This window comes from Cyprinus carpio, chromosome B17, assembly GCF_018340385.1.
Source record: "Cyprinus carpio isolate SPL01 chromosome B17, ASM1834038v1, whole genome shotgun sequence".
Lineage (NCBI taxonomy): Eukaryota > Metazoa > Chordata > Actinopteri > Cypriniformes > Cyprinidae > Cyprinus > Cyprinus carpio.
The window spans coordinates 24,462,886-24,476,967 of NC_056613.1; the positions used below are offsets into that span (position 1 = coordinate 24,462,886).

Below are 14,082 nucleotides of genomic sequence, written 5' to 3' on the forward strand. Positions count from 1 at the left end.
TGCACTACAGAACTGTATATCGTGATTTTGTTCTTCAAACAGAGCGTCACACTGCCTTTTATTAATCTCAAGTCGTTGTTGGAATGTTTCACAATTTATTTAACAACAAAATTACTTTGGGAACATGTGAATCACATGCTGATGCAAATCAATACACATCTGATCTCTTCGTCTGATATAGCAAGACAATCAGTTTTCCTAGCATTTCACACAGTGCTCTATTTTAAGTACACAAACGATGCTTTCTGAGGGGGTCGCTCGGCTACGCATTTGGTGAATGTATACTGTATTAAAGAAATAAATACTACCAGTAAATAAACTTTTTAGTGGCTAATTCTTCTAGCTCATAGAAAAACCCTTATACAGTCTGATATACATTATGAAAAGCTGTACAGCTGAATTATAATTAAAATAAGGACGCTTTTATTTCATTTTTTTTTAATTATGTTGATATAAATATATATTTATATATACTTTTTTGTCAAAATATATGATCGAGGAGACAAGAAACACACATCTCAACACGGACGTTATAAATAAGTGTCCAGGGTGTAACTGTGGCCCGTTCAGCGGCAGCCACATCCCTCCACCACCATCTCCTGATAGTTTTTTAGCACCACTCTGTCCGTCTCGTCCAGATAGAGCATGGAGATTGCACTGAGCTCTGTGGGAACGCAGCAGGCCTTAGGAATATTGGTGTTTACCGAGTTCACCAGTGTCTGCACAATAGCGTGATTGGTGGAGTTCAGGTGATCGGCCAAAGGGAACGGACACTCCCCGTGACAGTAATATGCCTGATATCCGGGCGGCGCCACGATCCAGTCGTTCCAGCCCACGTCGCTGAAGTCCACATAAAGCGCATGCCGCCGACAGTTTCGGTTGCGCTTGCGACCTCTTTGCTTCGGGCTGCGTTTCGCTCGCCGCGTCAGTGGGTGACTTTTGCCGTCATGCCCGAACGTGACCAGCAGGGGGCGAAGCTGGCTCCAGTCTGCATCTGGAAGCGGATGCAAGGAGCGACTTACGCGTACGTGGCGTCCCTGGTGATGCGAGGTTCGGTTCAGGGGCACCACCTCCACAGCCAGGCCGTGATTGGAGCTCTTGTCACGGGTCCAGCGCAATACGGCTGAGCTCACGTCAAAGCTCTCCCATCGGGTCGTGTTGTGGCGCACCAGTCGAGTGTCCAGCAGCTGCGTGATGAGCTGCCCAGCCCGCGGGGGCTTCAGCACCTCATATATGTTTATTCGGTGTAGACCGTCGTCTCCCGTGGGTTGGGGATCTGAGATTGCATCATCTATCTGTTGCCTGTAGATACGAAGCTCTGCAGTAGAAATGAGTTCCTCCTCTGGGATGCTGCTGAGATTGAAGACGAAGCGCAGAGGAGTCTCCGGTGAGCCGTCTGACTGCAGCTCTTCCATATGCTCTAGAGGAGGACAATCAGAGGACAGCTCAAGAAACTGGTAGAATATACACTATTACAACCCAGTTTTTGAAATGATACAGTATCAAATTCTTATTAGGCATCCTAACTGTGATCCTTTGGATCCAAAAATACTCAAATGTATCAGTTTTCTCGAATTATATTAATGGTTTGGTTCAAACTTTACATTTAGATTTTATATAAACAGAAACTAAATTAGCTATAATATGCTATAGCTATAATTTTCTTAGTCAATGTTCATTTTAGATTAGTTTACCTCAAAAGACCTTAATGTTTATTGTGATGCCTTTTTAACACACACACACACACACACACACACACACACACACACACACACACACACACACACACACACACACACCAGAAGAAAATTATAAAACCCCCACAATTTCTTGCAGTCAGTAAATCTAGTCATTATATGTTCTGCACATCAACACTAAAATACTATTTAAAAAAACAAAAAAAAAAACAGTTTATTTTAATTTTCTGAAGAATGCTCAAAGAAAACTGAACTGAACAAACATGGTTTATACCAGAATCCATCATTTTAGTTTATTTAATTAAAATGCTCTTTGAATAAACGACACAGTCGTTTTAGTTTTTTGAAGTGTGAATTATTTCCTCTTACCAGAATCTATAAGATTGTTCTCAAATATTTAAAATCATTTACTATTCATATATTTATTCATTTAGCATTGATCCATATAATAACGTCTCATAGAGCTGATTTAGATTTTGTTTACAGTTAAATTCAGTTGTAAACAGCCAATAAATAAATAAATAAATAAAAGTAGGTCATATTGACCAACATGTTTATGTCTGGTGACTCTACCAATGCACTCTTATTTTCAGTGCTTTCCACTCCACTTATTCCTTGTCCATTTGTAGCTGAAACTCTAAACTCTTACTTATTTAAATATGCAGGTAAAAAGAAAAGTAAAATAACAAGAATAAACTGTTTAACTATGCTGATGGCCTTCTATCATCTTGATACTTAATGTGTATTTTTCTGAAGCCTTCTGGGAATTCAATCCGCCAAAGAGACCACATTGCTGGCAACAGGATTTTATTTAGAAATCTGTAGAGTAGCATTAAAAATAATTGCATGTTGAGGAAAGTCCCTCGACAGGATCCACATGACAAAGTGTGGCGGTGCTGAGACCATTTAAATGTCGGGTTGAGTCTGCATTTGTCAAGCGCCACCGTCTCCGTTGTCTTACCTTCGTGATGGAATCCTCTCACAGTGTTTGCTCGACTCGTGGACCTTTCGGGATAATCGAAGCTCACGTCGTGGGCCCCGGCCTCTTCGGCCTCCCCTGACTGCAGGCGATACAGGTCCAGCAGATACTGGGGGCACCACAGCCGAGTAGCTGGGTCGCGGGTCGCCTCTGCAGCCCAAACATGTGCAGCAGCGTGGCATGGCTTCAAAGTCCCGCAGCAGTTCATGACTCTGAACCAGGTGCTGAGCCGACGCTTTCTTCTTCCCTTCCTCGGGTATTAGACTAGCCATAGCTGCTCTCTCCCCAGTAGGACTTGGCATAATAAAATGACCATCAGCATTCGATTACCAGGAATCATGATGTCTCTGGTGGGCAGGCGGGGAGGGTTTGGGGGGGCAGAAGAATTTCAGGAAGGAGAGGATTAAATGAATGATTTTATGATTGATGTTGGGGCCTTTTTTTTTGTATATGTTAAACTGGATACCGTTAAAATGTCATTGACGTTTAGGTCAGAAACATACTTTACGCAAGTTCTCAAAGGCAGAATGCTTGGTCAATGATTTGCAAATATGTGGTCCTTCAACAGACCTCCGTACTCAAGTGGGCGACAAAGTTTCCTTTAAATGTCTGCGACTATATGCGTTATTATTCAAGTAGCTTGTTACAATCATTTTACTCTCCTACCAACATTCCATTCAAAGTGTTGCTTCACCAAGACAGTAATTGAACTAAAAGTACAAGAAATGCATCTGACATGTTTCAGAATGCAACAAGACACAAAATTGAGCTTACGTAGCTATACTGGGGGGAAATGGAGTAGGATTTCACTCTGAAATTGCTTACAAATTTCACAAATAATTACAAAGATGTGGCAAGTAACACATTAAACTTAAAGAAAAATTTGGTGGAGTAACAGTTTTCACTCTAGTAAATGCCATTACTTTCACAACTAAACACAAAGAATACACTTTGATGTAGAAAAACTGATTTTCTTTTAAAATGTTCTCCAATAATCTTTGTTTACTTTATATACTAACAGTGTAGAAGTGTTCGGGTTTGCGTAGAGTATGTTTTAGACCTTATTTATTCCAGACAACTGCTATACAATTAAATAGTTTAAAAATCTGCATTTAAAAGCATAACGAACAAAGGTTAGTAGTTTTGCCAAAAAAAAAAAAAAATAATAAATAAAATCATGTCATCATTTACTCACTCTCATGTCATTTTTTCAATGTTTTATTTGTTTTTTTGTACTCTGATTTATTATTTTTTTTTTTCCAAAGAGAATTTTTGTGATCAGTCCTTAATAAAACATTTTTTTTCTGAGTGTGAAGAACATTTTAATATTTTAATATTTTTTTCCACTATAAAGAATCTTATGTGCAGTGGAAAGCTTCCATATATGTTCTCCATGCAACCATAGATGCCAAAGAGAACCTATGGACACACACAAAAACACATTTTCCAAAATATCTTCTTCTGTGTTCCACAAAAGGCATTTTTTTTGTAATGGTTTGGAATGACATTAGGGTGAGTAAATGATGATATAATTTTCATTTTTGGGGATAACTATCCCTTTAAGGGCCGAACCAAACTACAGTTTGGTAGTCAAAACCGATGTCAAACAAGGACAGCAACCTACAATTTTCAAGTGCTTGCACCGCAACATAAAAAAGCTGAAAGCAAAGCTCCTTACTGACCACTGTTTTTGTAAAGAATGACTAAGCCTTTTAATTTGCTCCAAATATGTAACAACCCCATCACACGATGGATGGGTAGGTGTGGTCCACTTACCGACAGAAAATAAAGCATGGGAAAACAGTCCATGTTTGTCGAGGGGTGATGATGGAGGAGTTGTTCGTGTGGTTGTTGTTTGGTGGTGGTGGGATGCTTTTTGAGATGCGGTGAGATTCCTTTCCTGAAATACAAGGGTATATTTGCCAATTAATATTTCAAGTAATCCGATTACAGCAAACATTTCAGTATAAGCATGGCATGATTTCAGTAAAAGCAAAATGCAGGTTTGGGCCAGACAGACCCCTTAAAGTAACTAAAATGCTGCTTGTAAATGAGCACTGATAACGTGTTGCACAAGACGGCCAGGTGTGAACACCTGAAAAGATGGCAATTCAATTTACATTCAAATAGAGGTTCGTTTGTCAACAAAGGGATCTCAGACTGCCTCTTTTATTGATGGTCTTTTAAAAATCCTTCCTAAAGAGTCTTTAAAAATCCCCCAACCCAGACTGGCCATACAAGCGGCACCATCCTGGTCTTACACCTTTATGATCTGTTAACCCATGACATCCAAGTATGAAGCTACCTGATTTGGGCCAAAAGCGGAATGGATTTAAAAGATATCTTCATTGCAACCACCATGCAACTCCACAAATGAGATTTTCAACGATTCATTTGAGAACAGAGTAACTGCACTAATAACAATCACAAGTGCTTTTGTGAAAGGTCTTAGGTCATCACTGAATCCACAGCTGAACTCAATAGTTGAGTACCGCAACGCATGCATTTAGTCATTTCTTGGACTTAGTTCCGCTGGAGCAAGTCCAACCATTACAACAGGAATGATGCATTTTAACAAGAACACCGTGTGTGTGTGTGTTACGTGTGGTTTTTTTGTGGTTGTGAGTTCTTTCTCTCTCTCTCTCTCTCTCCGTCTTCACAGTTGTGATACTAGCGTGGCTTGCGTTGTGATTCTTGACTGATGTACCAAAACACTGGGTTAGATTCTTAACAGGAGTCCAGTGGTTTTTAGATTCATAAAATCTGCTGTTTGAACAACAATTCAGCCAGCGCAGCTATTCAAACAGTTCATTATGTCGTGAGCAAACCATAAAACTGAGCGTAACTAAAAGACTTTGATCAGTCATGCCAGAAAACATGTAACAAAGCACAAAACAATTGGTTTCTTCAGACCACCTACTCTTGTTTAAAAGCCTACAGATACTGCCCTAAATATTTAGAGAATCCCTGTTTGAAGATGGAGTGCGATGCATGTGCTTTTGTGCATCCACTTTGAAAAATGCAATATTCAAAGTGGGTTTTATTGTGAGTTTTTTTTTTTTTTTTTGGTTCCTTTTATTTTGGAGGTCGTGGTGCTCGACTTTAACCCTGTTTAATAAGATTAGGCTATGCACATGGTTCTTCAGATGTGTATGGGGAGTAAGTTACCACAGTAACAGCCAATGTTAGGATCTAACCTCTGTCAAGTTTAATTCAGAAATCAAATCTGGAGATCCAAGCAGCGTTCTGTCCATTTGGAAAATAAGACAGCTTAAGGAATGTAGCCTGCAGTGCAATTGCTAAAGTTCATGGATATGATGCAGAATCTCTAGTCCAGGGTCATCCAAATTATTGTTTGATCTCAAACTAATTTGCATGAAAAACAATAACAAAACAACAGAAATATGCATTTACATGAATGACAATATTAAGTTAAAGATAAGAATGCAACTAAAGTTTTCATCTAATTGTGTCATTGTCCCTCCCTTACAATGCACAAGTCCTCCGTCCGTTAATCAAGAAGCATTTTCTTGGCCTGAAAAGGCTCAAGACCTCTGCTCTAGTCTAGACAACATCTGTTGATCTGTAATCATCAGTGGACTATTTGACGACAGCTCTTGCAAGTGTTTACTTTTTAATAAGTAGGCTGGTATGAAAGATATTTACACATTTTTTTTTTTTTGTTTTTTGGCCTTTCCTACGTAGGCTGGTATGAAAGATATTTACACATTTTTTTTTTTGATTTGTTGTGTCTCTTTATGTCATAATGTACCTCATAAAACCTTTCAGACGTGTTCTTATGCTTGACTGAGCGCCATCACTCTTCACTACAACTCATTTCAGACAAAGCACGAGTCTTCAAAACATTCGTGGAGGTCAAATGTACTAGCTCAGTCGCACACTGGAGACTGGTTTCACTTAACTTATTAAATCAAATGAAGGACGCAGCTATTGTTTTTAATGTTAACTTAGAATAACACCGTAAACGCTGTGCAACCCAGTGTCGGCTTGAGTTAGGAATGCGTTAGAATTGGATTGGAAACCAGTTTACTTTCCAATTAGCTTATTACGGGGATTAGGAGAGATTAGGAGTTTTGTTGTGTTTTGTTGTAGATTCATATAAATGTTATTATTGTTAATTTTATTGGTTCTATCCAAACAAAATATACCACCGTCACGATTTAGGCCACGTAGGCTACTCCAAATAAAACTGTACAAACGTGGTATTAGCCACCACGTTAAAACATAATTAAAACAGAATGTCAGTTGTGTCTTAATTAAATGCCATACTGACTGGTACATTAGGAGCAGATGTGGAAGCTCTCATCCACTCGGCTGGATTCCCGTGAGCGCGCGGTCAGGTGCCTGTTTCTGGTTCTGGTTCTAATCTTGCAAAAAGCATTTAAGCTATCCGGTAAGCATAGACTAAAATATTAAATCCGGTGTAAAATTCCCAATTCTCCCCCAATACAATTCGACAAAGCAGAACGCTCCCGTATTCGGTGTGCACAGCTTTGTTGATTATAATATTTGCGTCTGAAGACGTGAAGACGTGAAGACAGGTTTGTGGAATATAACGGGAGCGTTAGTCGCGTCGCCTTCAGAGAACACAGGGCGTGAAAGATTCTATTAACGCGCAAAATGGCCAAAACGCGTGTCACTGGGTCTAAATAATTGCGCACGCCTGCCTTAGGTACGTAAATAAATTATTTCTTGTTAATATATAAAGTAGTGTGGTTGGTGGTGTGATGAATTATTATTGTTGGTAGAGATGCGCACGGTATTCCTGGATGAGAAGACGGTAAAACGGAGTTTTGAAAGAAGTTCACCTCACGTAACAAAAGTCCAAGCCTGAAGCGAATGTTTAGATCATTAGTTCCGCATCACGTAGAAGAAACCAACTGAGTCCAATGCGAACGCGGATCTCTGCAGCTCCAACCAAGAAGAGTCGAGCACGGAGAACATCACCAACTGATCCCGCATCCAGTTCTCCGGGCAGTTTTTATGTGACCGCCCTGTGAAGTTCCTCTGCCTCCTCCCCTGCTCTCTCAACCCACCGCGCTTCACCCAGCACCTCCGATAAACCCCAGAGAACGCAAACACACAAGATCTATTTCCTTCTTCAAGTTACATGCATGCACTGCAACACCACGCTGTGGATGGAGACTGCTGTATCTTCTGGAGTGTATAATCAGCGCGCTGGCAAGCACATGCAATCTATTATTATTTATTTTTTTCTTTCTTCCAGGGATGTCATCACATGAGTTGACCACACTTGCATCGAGAAGGAAAAGATGTATACTTGAGTCACAGAAGAATAAACTAAGGTTAAAATAAAACTGAGCTACTCTCAAAAGTAAAAGTTCTTCAGTATAATGGGATAGTTTATTGGACAAAGTATTCAAACGTTCTTCACATCAGTGTATTGGTTTAATAGATGTTTTTATAGAAAGCTAAACAAACAGTTTTTTTTTTAAATGTTACTTTTTTCAGAATTTTCAGGGAACATTCAAAAATAAAGTTCCTATTATGAACATAAATTTTAAAATCGAATTTTTCCTTGATTATTGCATAACCCCAAAAAAGTCTTTACAAAAATGGACATTTAGAATGTTAAAAGAACATTTGGAAATAATATTTTTAGAATTATTTTTTTTATAATTTTTTAGAACATTAGAAAAAGTCTCTTCACTTTACTCTCACATAAGTGCATATTGAAGGGATGCCGACTGAAATAAAGTAATAATATTCAAAGTTTTCAAGACTAATAACTTGTTGAAATCACTGTGTAGTGAGCACTGTCATGTTGTGATGGAAATCAGTGAATGTTTCCTATTAATGTATTTCACCAAGCCCGGAAGCCTTCTCCGTTTGACCTCCTGCCCCTATAATAACAATTAACCCCCCCGTGTGTGAAGAAGCACTGGCAGACACCCTCATTACCATATTATTTACCTGTCTGTCTCAAGTACTTTGAGTCACATGGCAATAGAGTGCCACCCTCCCCCAAACCCACCTTCTGCTTAATTCCTTAGTAAAGGAAATGTCATCAAATGTTTGGAGAAAATTTTTGGATGGAAAGTAACATGAAATTAAAATTCCAAATTGACCTTGTTGACTTTTAAATACAAATTTCTGGACTTACCTGTGCAAGATTCGTCTGTGTTTATTTTTATTCAAAATAACCTGCCTTTCCTCTCAAATCACTTTCAAGTTCAGCTGACGTCACTAAGCCCTTGTTCTTAGTTTTGAACATCTTTGTCCATTTTGGTATGAAAAGGCACTTTTAATCACCCAAGACCCAACCAATTGTTATCAATATATATCTATATATATATATATATATATATTATATATATATATATATATATATATAGATATATATATATGATATATATATATTTTGATTTTATAATATATTATATATAAAATATATTTTTATTATATATTTTTTTTACAGTGTAAGTTATTATGAGGCACTTACAACACTGACAGATGAAAATAGCTTTACTAGAAAATTAGAGTAGGTGCTTTTATAAAATTATGAGCTTAATGTTTCTGCTTCAAATGCTCCACAAATTGGCTCCTATTAACTTCCATTGTAAGTGCATCTTTGTAGCCTTGATTTATGCTTATTTTTAAATACAGATAGAGGAATCAAAACATTTGTGTGTGTGTGTGTGTGTGTGTGTGTGTGTGTGTGTGTGTGTGTGTGTGTGTGTGTGTGATATTAAACGTTGTCACAAATGCTGCAGATTGAGCTAAATTTGAAGTGAACCCAAAATGTGGGTTCAGTGCATGGGAAGTGCATGTGAAGGTATTGTTGTATTGGTCTGGACGAGGACTGGTTAATGATACTCACCTATGAACAGCAGCCCATAATCACAGACTTCAAACAGAGACCCCTGCTTAGTGTCCTAGCACACCTTTTCTCGTATCTTCTCTCCTGGTCAGCAGCTATAAGATCTTCCCAGCATATGTCATGGTCTGTGCCGTATAGTGTGCTCATCCTAAACCCCACTAATTCAGCCCACTCATTTTAAAGTTTACAAGTTGTATGGCATGTTCAAGGATTTTAGGTTCTGGACAAACAATTTTAATCTTCTATTTTGACAAGGCACAGAAATACTAGATATTATTACATTATGTTTTATATATATATATATAAAATCTGCAATACATATATACATACAAGAAATAAATTCTTGAAATATAGCCTATTTGATTTAGTTTACAGATAAACAAGGGGAAAAAACAGTACGACACGTAACGTAGCCTATATCTGCTGAGTTTCAGTTCATTTTTGTGACAGGATTAATTTGTTCACAGAAAGGAAACTCAAATGACAGAAAGCTACATCCTATTTGTTTTCTTTATTTTACAAAAGCACAATGTTTTGTTTTCATTGTGAGTGTGCACAAATAAAAGCAGACCTTTATACAGTGATGCATTATTAATAATACAATATGTGTTTAAAGTTGATTCCGCTCCGCGCGCACACTCTCACTCACGCACACACGCACGCACACACACACACACACACACACACACACACACACACACACACACACACAGAAAACACATCAGTTCCAGCTAATTTGACAGCACAGTTAGTACTTTAACAAAATAAAATAGAGTGAAGAAAACATCAGCGTGCCTGTCTCTGTGTCGCCGTTGGAACATAGCCTATAATGTTAATTTACATAATAAATAATAGTTTAGCATTCAGATACGTTACATTGAAAATATGGAAATATTATGGAATTTTTGGATTTGTGCTGAATGAGAGAGGTAGGATACACAAGCACAAAGCTTTATTTTGCAAACAGTTGAGTGCACAAGCCTTTAAAGTATACTCCTTTGACAGTCTGTGAGAGACACATTCAGAGTCAGCACATGGTCAATATCCAGTGGGCTTTGTTTTCAAGTGCGCACCTCATGGGATTTACTGTTCTCCTGCTGAAACCTTTAAACTATACTCCTTTGAGCTGATCCGGCCCACTTATCAAACAGGGGTAATTGCATTGCTGCAGGCGCCCACGTTCAACCCCTAATATATTATTATATATATATATATATATATATATAATATATATATATATATATATATATATATATGTGTGTGTGTGTGTGTGTGTGTGTGTGTGTCTTGTCACATGATCCTTGAGAAATCCTTCTAATATGCTGATTTGTTTCTCAAGAAACATTGATTATTATCAATGTTAAAAACAGTTGTACTGCATTTTTTTGATAAATAGAAAGTTGAAAAGAACAGCAATTTTTTGAAACATAAAACTTTTGAAGCAAAATTTGGTATTGAAAAACGGTTTGTATTAGATGATTTTTATTACATTGTTCCGCCATTAGATGGCGTCAAGAGATTGTCTTTGTGAGTCAGTAGCAAAGCCTTTTATATTGAAAGGGACTGAAGCATGGTTGTAAACAAGGACCTAATTTTTTACTTTCAACAACACCTTGCAGCTCTGTCATCAGAAATCACCCTTAACAGATGAAAGGATAGTGTGACAAAGATATCGCTTTCCTCAGCGGACATTCAAACCAATGTTTGATTGTGAATATGAGATTGAGCTGAAGAATGAATGTTGTGTATCAGATGCAGGTAATCACACTTGCTCAGTCCATCTCTCTCCTAATACTCTACATAATATAATAAGCTTTTAACTTTTATGAAGCAACTCAGCATTCTTCTGTTACTAGTTGTAAATAACGTTTTCAGATTAGTAATTAGGATTGGGCTTATCTGTTAAACTGTCAGTATAAGATTTGAATCCGTGGCGGAAAGAAGTAAGTGGTTCCTCAACTAGCAACTCCTTGTAGTGTTGTGTGTGTTTGTATGTAAAAATATTGTGTGTGTGTGTGTGTGTGTGTGTGTACATGTATACATGCATATATCTGTTAAAGGCTCTGTGTTCAGGCCTTTTAAGCAGAAATCTAAGCTTGTCTGAACTGTGTCTTCACCTAACGCCTTGCATCTTTTGTGACTGTCAATCAGCCATAAAGCCAGATGTGTCTCTCTCTCTCAAACACAAACACGGCTATCTCTCTTCCTCCATGACAGCTGGGCAGAAGATGTGTGGATGGACTTATCAGAGTTGCTTGCTGAAGTGTGCTGGACCCCAAACCTTTTTTTAGTTTGCTTTGTATGTGTTGGAAGACACTCTTGCCGGAACATTGTCCAGACCTTTTCCTGAGTGCTGCAGTACCTGTTGGACCACCGGAGGTCACAAAGGGTACATTTCCTGAAAGATTTAAAAGCTTTTTTTTTATCAGAAGATGGGCCAGCACTTGAGAATACTCCTTTAATCTAAGAGGAAGTATTGACACTTGCAAGCAATCATCATTGTTGGCACTGTAACCCAGAGGTATGGGAACGATCTAAATTAATTTTGACAGTTTTTTTATTTGTAAGAAAATGCTTCATTTTACTGTTACATTTAATACATTTTCACCTCAAAAGTTATACTTGTACACATCATCCAAACTAAATGCAAAGGGTTACTCATTATAGTAGAATAATAAAGCAATAAGAAAGGCTATAGTTCCAGCAATTGTATCAAATTTTATCAAAACTTCCCCAGCGAACAGGGATTGTTCTCAGATCTTTGGCTAACATCATGGCAAGGTTTTCTCAAAATTATGAATTTTCTACCAGTCATATAAATAGAAAGTACATAGTCGTTAAGACCACCTAAAATAAAGTGGGACCAATATTCAGAGAACATTCGGTAACATTCCCATAATTTTCCAAAATAATAAAATGAAATTTCCCTTCATGTTCGTATATAAGCACAAGAAAAAGTTTTTGAACATTCCAAAATAACATTTTCATAACTCACTGGGAATTTTAGCAAAACGTTCTCAGAACATTTTGAGAACATTCAAAGGTAACATTCCCATTATGTTTGCAAAATTATAAAAAGGAATGTTCCTGTAAAACAAACAAACAAACAAAAAAACCTTGTTTACACAAATTCTGGTTGTTTTGAACATTCAGAAAGCATTAAGAAATAATGTTTTAATAACTTTATGTGAACATTAGCAAACTTGTTAGCTAGTTCATTAATCATGAAAAATTGTAACAGTGACAAACTATAAAAGCCACAATATAAAGCTACATTTATTAAAATCAATGAAATCAGAATGAGCAGTTTGCAACATTAACAAAGACTTTGCATTCACAGGTGTATGTTTACAACAACGTCAAATGCAGCTTGTCCAATCAGTATTTAGTGTCTGTTTTGTAATAAAAGATTATCAGAAATAAACTTTATGCTTGAACTCCAGATCCTTGAACTACAGACATTCTATGACCAAACTCCAAAACAGCAAGCATTACAAGTCAAGGTAAAAAACCTTGTCGAACCTTTTAAGGAAGGCCAGGCACTTCCTTGCCCTCATGTTTGTCTGCTCGAGCTGTCTTCTCCACCTTTCTTTCTTTTCTTCAGCATATTTATTTTTACTGCACATCCATATCCTCAAGCCCTCTTAACATTTCAGGCCATTGAGAAGCTCTTAAGTGGATGAGCGAGTCTTAACTGTGTCTTTTCAAACCTTGACATTTAATACTCAATATAAATCTCTGCAGAGACCTGTTATTTTTTCAAGAATGTAATTACATACTTTCAAATAAAACTTGAAAGGGCCCAACAAGTTTTAAAACACAGTGTGTGCTCTCTGGACGGTGGGAAGGAATTCCAAGCAGTTGGAATATGCTAACATCTCAGTGTGTGTGAACCACGGGCTCTTGGCAGGACTGGACAACATAGTATTTTGTTGCCTTAGACCTCGCTAGATATACAAAATACAGAGACAATTAATCCATGTATGATTCAAGTAGCCTGACTAACAAGAATATCTTGCTGCTTGAATGTTTACAGCTATAATGTTTATATTACAAATTACTTTTTATTTCAGTTTTAGTTATTAGAGTAAATCAGTTTAAATTAAACAAAAATTAGAAATGTTGCCTTGTCAACTAGCTGAATACAAACTATTTTTTTACAAATATATGTAAATGTGCTGTATAGTGCATAATGACTAAAGTTTAATCTATCTTCTTAAAAATCGCCTTTTTTTTTTTTCAAAAACGAAAACCAAGAAAAAAACATGCATTTTCAGACCTATATTTGCATTCATGAGATGTGTACACTTACATTTAGAAGACGCTTTTATCCAAAGCGACTTACAGTGCATTCAGGCTATACATTTATTTATGTTTTTTGACTTAGTATCTGTGCTCAGTGTGTGTTGTACCTGGGAACTTTAACATTGATATTTCAATTTTCTAACGCTGTGCCTACAGTGCCATGTGTATGTTTAAGTTGTGTGTGTTAGATCACACTCCAGCTGTCAGATTTAAAACAGCAGTTTAAAGCTCTCAGCATT

The 14,082-nt window shown here is 37.3% G+C and overlaps 1 protein-coding gene and 1 pseudogene across 5 annotated transcripts in view; both read right to left on the reverse strand.

The window, feature by feature from the left end:
- The window catches only part of LOC109087857 (NUMB endocytic adaptor protein), a 590,428-nt gene that overhangs the window by 264,064 nt on the left and 312,282 nt on the right, over positions 1–14,082 (reverse strand). The window lies entirely within an intron of this gene.
- Positions 79–4,487, reverse strand: LOC122133989 (annotated as a pseudogene). Its single transcript, XR_006156882.1, has 3 exons — positions 4,453–4,487; positions 2,659–3,023; positions 79–1,420 (listed from the first exon to the last, which is right to left on the reverse strand). The product of XR_006156882.1 is annotated as a bone morphogenetic protein 4-like (transcript).